A 6072-nucleotide genomic window follows, 5' to 3' on the forward strand; every position below is an offset into this window, starting at 1 on the left:
AGTTGGTAATCGATTACCAGTAGTTAAAAATTCAAATTTCAAATGTGAAGAGACATAACTCTTGAGAAGTAACTGATGCAATCCTATCCCATAAGGGCATTGAATAGAAGACTACAAGAAGATTGGGCCAGAGATGCAAGAGAAGGCCCTAGGGTTCTCATGAGCCTTAGGGTAGATTTTAGGCCCATGGGCTAAGTATGAACCCTCTTATCTTTGTACATATTAGATTAAAGTTTCATTAATTTTTGGCCTTGTATTTAGGGCTCCACAATATAGGTAAGGTACCCTAGAAATGTAAGATTTTTCAGCCCTTGTATTTTAGGGCACCTAGACTAGTTTTTTATCAGGGTAGTTTTGTAATTTCACATGCATTAAGTGAATATTTGATGTGTATGGTTGGAAATAAATTTAATTAAATTGGGAGAAGCCCAGTCTAATTAAATTTTAGAGGGGGAGGTGAGCATTTGCTTGCTACACCCTATTGCCACATCATATAGTCACACTTTGTGCATGTCCTTTATGCTTTACATGTCTCATGACACCTAAGCACACTTAGTGGAGAATCTTGGACTTGATCTTGGATTAGGGGGCTGAACCATAGCTAAAATTCACTAATCATAATTAGTGAAATTTTGGCTCCAAAATTTAGCTCCATAAATTCAAGTTCAAATTCAAGTGAAATTTGAATAGAAATTCAAATTTCCCTCCAATTTTGTGTGACACTTAGGCTATAAATAGAGGCCATGTGTGTGCATTTTTCAACTTTGATCATTTGAGAATTAAACTTCAAAGTTCAGACCACTTTTAAGGCACAAAATTTCGTGCTCCCTCTCTTCTCCCTTCCATTCTTCTTCTTCTACCTCCAAGATCTTATCCATGGCTTCCTATGGTGGTGAGTTTCTTCTTGACTCATCTTCTTCTACCTCCAAGATCTTATTCATGAAGCTTTCTTTATCTGTGTATATTTTGAATTTTAATGTCAACGGAATGGAGAAGAAGAAGAGTTGAGAGGAGACACCACTTCAAGGAGAAGATGAGTCAAGAAGAAGCACGTTGGTCTTCCTAATAGGTGCCTGATGCTGAAAAGATATTCTCTATCTAACAATGCTCATGTGTTCTTATGGTGTCTCCTGAGATACTAAACCTCGATTCCTCATGATAGTTTAGCCTAATCCTGATCAAGCATCGTCTGCAGATTCCTCTTGTAAGACTAAACTCAACCAGGACCGCATTAAGACACATATACACAACTAACTTATCGCTCCCCGATTCCTCGTGATAGTGCGACAACTTAGCCTTGTACTATCAAGGACTTTAGAGTCAGACTAGTTTCCACTATTGAATGACCCTAACAAAGCATGCATCTACGTGATCAAGGTAAAGGCATACTGGAGTGAAAAGCAGATAGCACAGAGAACACACAAAACATCATTAAATAGATAAAAATATATTTACATCAGGTACATACAGGGAAGATCCAATAGAGGATTTAGCTTTCCATATCAAGAAGCCTTCTTTACAACAAAGAGAAGAACAAGATGAAAGATTGTCAAAATACAAGTGGTGAGGATGTCTCCTTCACCTCTAGGATCTCATAATCACTCACAAACTCATCTCAAGCTCTCAAACCAGCTCTTGCTTCAAGCTCTGGTCTCTGCAAATCTTCACACAGCAAAATCTCTCAAAACTCTTTGGAACTTGGACTTTTCTCTCTCTAGAAATCCTAGACATGCAAAGCTCTGAATCCTTGTCCAAACTCCCTCTCTAAAATCTGATTTCAGGCAATAGGTGGCCTTATTCGTGCTCGTGTGCTTAGCGTACTTATGGACTGCTTAGCGCACATTAGTGAATTTTGGCTTAGCGCGTGCCTTTCTTGCTTAGCAGATGAACTGAAGCGGTGCGCTTAGTGAGATGAAGTGGTGTGCTTAGTGAACTTGTACAGCTCATCTTCTTCTAGAGTCTTCCTTGCGCTTAGCCCATGAGTGTTGCACTTAGCGGAAGCTCGCTAAGCCAACAAATTGGCTTATCAAGAGAGTGAAAAACAACACTTTTCAAAGCTTGCCTAATTAACCTAAAATTGAGAGAAAATGATTATTAAACTCACAAAATGGAATTACTAAGTATTTATTACCTATACTTAACAAAAAAATACTTATAACACTACAAAATAACTGTAAATTGGAAGAGTTTGATACAATTTACACACGTTTTATACACAAAAGTTAGTCGTATTCACCGACTAACACATGTCAGAACATAATTCAGTTTTTACAGGTATCTAAACCTAGGATTTACATGCCCAATAAAAAAGAGTCAAGGAACCAACTAAATTTCAATGTTATCACACCAGCTTGGTGGCTCCAAGAAAAAACTTCCCTCCAAGACACCTACTGCTGCTCATCTTCTCCCACGAAGGAGAGTTCGAGATCATCACAAGCACCAACCACATGGTACAAAAATCACAAGGGTGAGTTATTATAAAAGATCAACAAACACCATATGATAATGATTAGCAAGAAAACAATAACAATAACCACAATCATTCTCAATAATCCATCAGTTTAACATACACTTAACAAACTAGTCATCAACTTTTCCATAATTCAAATCAATTATGCTCAGAATTATGTATGCACCTGGCTCAACTCTAAAATGCAATGTGGCACCATTCATCATGAAATAGTCCACGTGACACTCTCATTTAGGAAAACTAGACAGCAAGTATCGAGGTCACCATTTCATGCACAAGCAACTCCCCATCCCCATGGTGATCAGCATGAGTCTCAAGGGAGTTCCAAACCGAGTGATATGCCCCCAAGTACAAACATTTTTCTCATGAAAAACTACAAGTACTTACTAACAAAGTTTATACTATTTTCATGCAATTATGAAGTATGAAAGATGGGCACCATCAATGCACTGACTGTGCATAGTTAAAAATTCTAAGCAATCCCCTTCCCTTTCCAGGGACGCTTGAAATTTTTAAATTAATCCCCTTTCCTCTCCATGGATATCCAACAGGTCACTACACACTACACCCTCTGTGTACCTACACAGCATACATCCATCGTGATGACATCATCAACATCAACATCATCTCATCTCAATGTCATCATCAACGTCAACAATCATCTCATCTCAATATCATCAACATCATAGGCAATCACATTCCACACACACACACATAAATTCATGTCTAGGATTCGCATTCCGCAGGTCTTTAGACAACATAAATCTCATACAATAACAATCAATAATACCATGAGACTGATATTTTACGGAAAATTCTAAATTAAAGAGGAGAACTATAGTATACAAAACAAACTCTTATGCCAATTTAAAATTTAATAAAGAAGTAAATAGAAGAACAAATATAAAATTTTGACCAGAGTCTCCTCTGTAATTAAGACTTTTCCCAAAAATTTCAAATCATTACAACGACAACATCATTCACAATTTCATTCATCAACAATAAATATATCACATCCCATTAGTTAAAAACATAGTTTTCTTGAAAACCAGCACACAACAAGGACAAACATACACCCCCATAGTTGGGTTCCCTGACCCCTACTATGGTATCAAAACTATAAACAAACAATAAACTCTCCTCACCTATCTATATTCTCCTATTAGTTCCTCGCGGTATTGTTTCGAGATCGCTTGGGTTCACGTTTGTTTGTCCAAATGCATAGCTTTATTTACCAAATCGAAGACAATTTAGTATAGATCTCAAAGACAAAATTAACATTAACATTCAGGGTCAAATACCTATTCAATTTTAAAAAGGGCTAAAGAGGTGTTTTGAGGTCCACATCAAAGAGACGTCATTTTGAAATTCCCATCATGCCAATGTGATCGAGGTTCAGCGAAGGTTACAAAAATGAAGTCTATTTTATATAAAGGAAAATTTTACAATGTCTCATTTTCAAGGGTTTTTCAAAGGAAGTGTAAAAACATCTAATAACATTACCCAAGTCACAAGAGATGTAAAGATATGCTCAAACTAACTAGGACAAGGCTTAGAAATCACAGTTACCTCAAAGGAACCACGAAGGGAGGGTGGAGAGCTTCATTCTCTACCGAATCCTCGAGTTGGTTTTAGAGGATTTTGCTCTGATTAAAGTGTTCGTCTCTGTGCGGTGGTCCGGTGACAGGCAACGACGACTTGTGGCAGTCACTAGTGGTCGTGGGTGGTGGAGAGGAGGTTCGAGGTGTTGGGTGAGGATTTGGGGGAGAAGATGGGAGAAAAACGTGTGTTTTTATGTTGTTGGATGTATTTGTAACCCGCAAGACTCACTCGGGTGAACTTTTGCTCGCCCGGGCGAGCTGGCCCAACTCAGACACGCATGGGCGAATTCTGGGTGAATCCCTACTCCAACATATTTTTCTGCTTCTATGCAAGGGTCATATTTCATGCTCGATATGTTATTTCACAAATATCAATGGTCAAAACGTGAAGACGTGGGTTGCAAGCATACAATCCAAATTTGAAGGCGATCCAACAGTTAACAAATCTGAGACCATGGTTTTACAAAAAATAAGTTTTGGGTCAATCTTGGAATCAGTTCCAACACAGATCAATTAAACTCCACATAACCTAACATCCACACCAAGCAGTTGCACAAGGATAATTCACACAACACTTCAACTAATCCATATTAATCAAGTATTTAAATAATGGAAGAAATACATCAAACATCTATTTTCAGTTATCAAAATTTTAGGGCATTACATTGTGTATTATCTAAGTTGTAATTTTTAGAGTATTGCAAAAAGCATGCACACAAAGCAACACCCCGGATAGACCAATCACATGCATGCATAACTATGCACACAAAAAATGTAAGCTCGCAACAGTAGCTCATGCACAAAAATGGATGGACAAACATAAACAGGCACACCAACAAGAGCTCACGCGCACATAGGAATGCATGCACAAACAAGACCGTATGCACAAAATCATACATATGCACAAGAACACATTCATTTTATCACACAATTTCCAAAATAAAATTTTCAATCATACGAAAGTATCTAAATCCCCAATGTTAGATATTTTTATTGTGAGTCTAATGTTAAGTCATGTATTATATATTATCATAAGGTTTCCTATCCCTACTAAAGTGATCTTCTAAGGATAATCTTAGTTCATATCTTTAAGTTCTATCATTAACAAGGTTCAAAGAAAGGGTGGGCTAAAGTTTGCAATTTATTGTGAATTTGGGATATATAACATCTAATTTGGTGTGGTCTATATATAGTGTGAAGATACCATAAGTCTTATTTCTATTCTTATGACAAGTGAAATAGAAATAAGAAATATATAATAGTCTCTTCATGAATGGGTATAAGGTTTTAAAAGACACAACTTTTTTTTGAAAGGGTGCTTGACTATTACAAAAGGGCTATGGTCCCCAAGTCATATGCATTGGTTTTCTTTTTCAACACCTCATCACTAGAGAAGACCAAGAGAGATTGTGCATAAAGACTTCAAAAGATCATAGAGCCCAATTGTTTTTTCCTCTAATAAACATCCATGGATACAGGTCACTTCTGCTTCGGTCTTGTTTTTATATTATTGATGATTTAACATAAAAGTTCATTATGATGTTTATCATAATCTAGTTCTCATCTCCTATTTTCTAACACCAATTCTTCAAGAACACGAAAAAACAAAAAACATTGACAATTCATTAAAAAAAACAATAATATGTGCTTCAAGGTGTTTACAACACGTCCAAGAATTAAACATAAAACCCAAGGGTTTAAGAACAAATCCACTACCTACACAAGAAATCACATATAGTAAGAGTAAACCCACTCCCCCTTACTTAAAAGATGCATTCCCTCAAGTCAGGCATAGTAGTGGGGGCAATCTTGCACTCCTCTCACTCTTCCTCTTTTACTCTTACCTCTTTTCTTATCTTTCATTTTTTTTTCTCTCTCTATCTTATAATGGCTAAACCTTGCCCTTCTCTTTTTCTTCCTTTCTCTTAACACTTAGTAGGCTAATGGTTTGGGTGGGTTTAGTTTATTGGGCCTAAAATATCATTTTATAGTTTATGATCC

This window comes from Glycine max, chromosome 15 (genome assembly GCF_000004515.6).
Source record: "Glycine max cultivar Williams 82 chromosome 15, Glycine_max_v4.0, whole genome shotgun sequence".
Classification (NCBI taxonomy): Eukaryota; Viridiplantae; Streptophyta; class Magnoliopsida; order Fabales; family Fabaceae; genus Glycine; species Glycine max.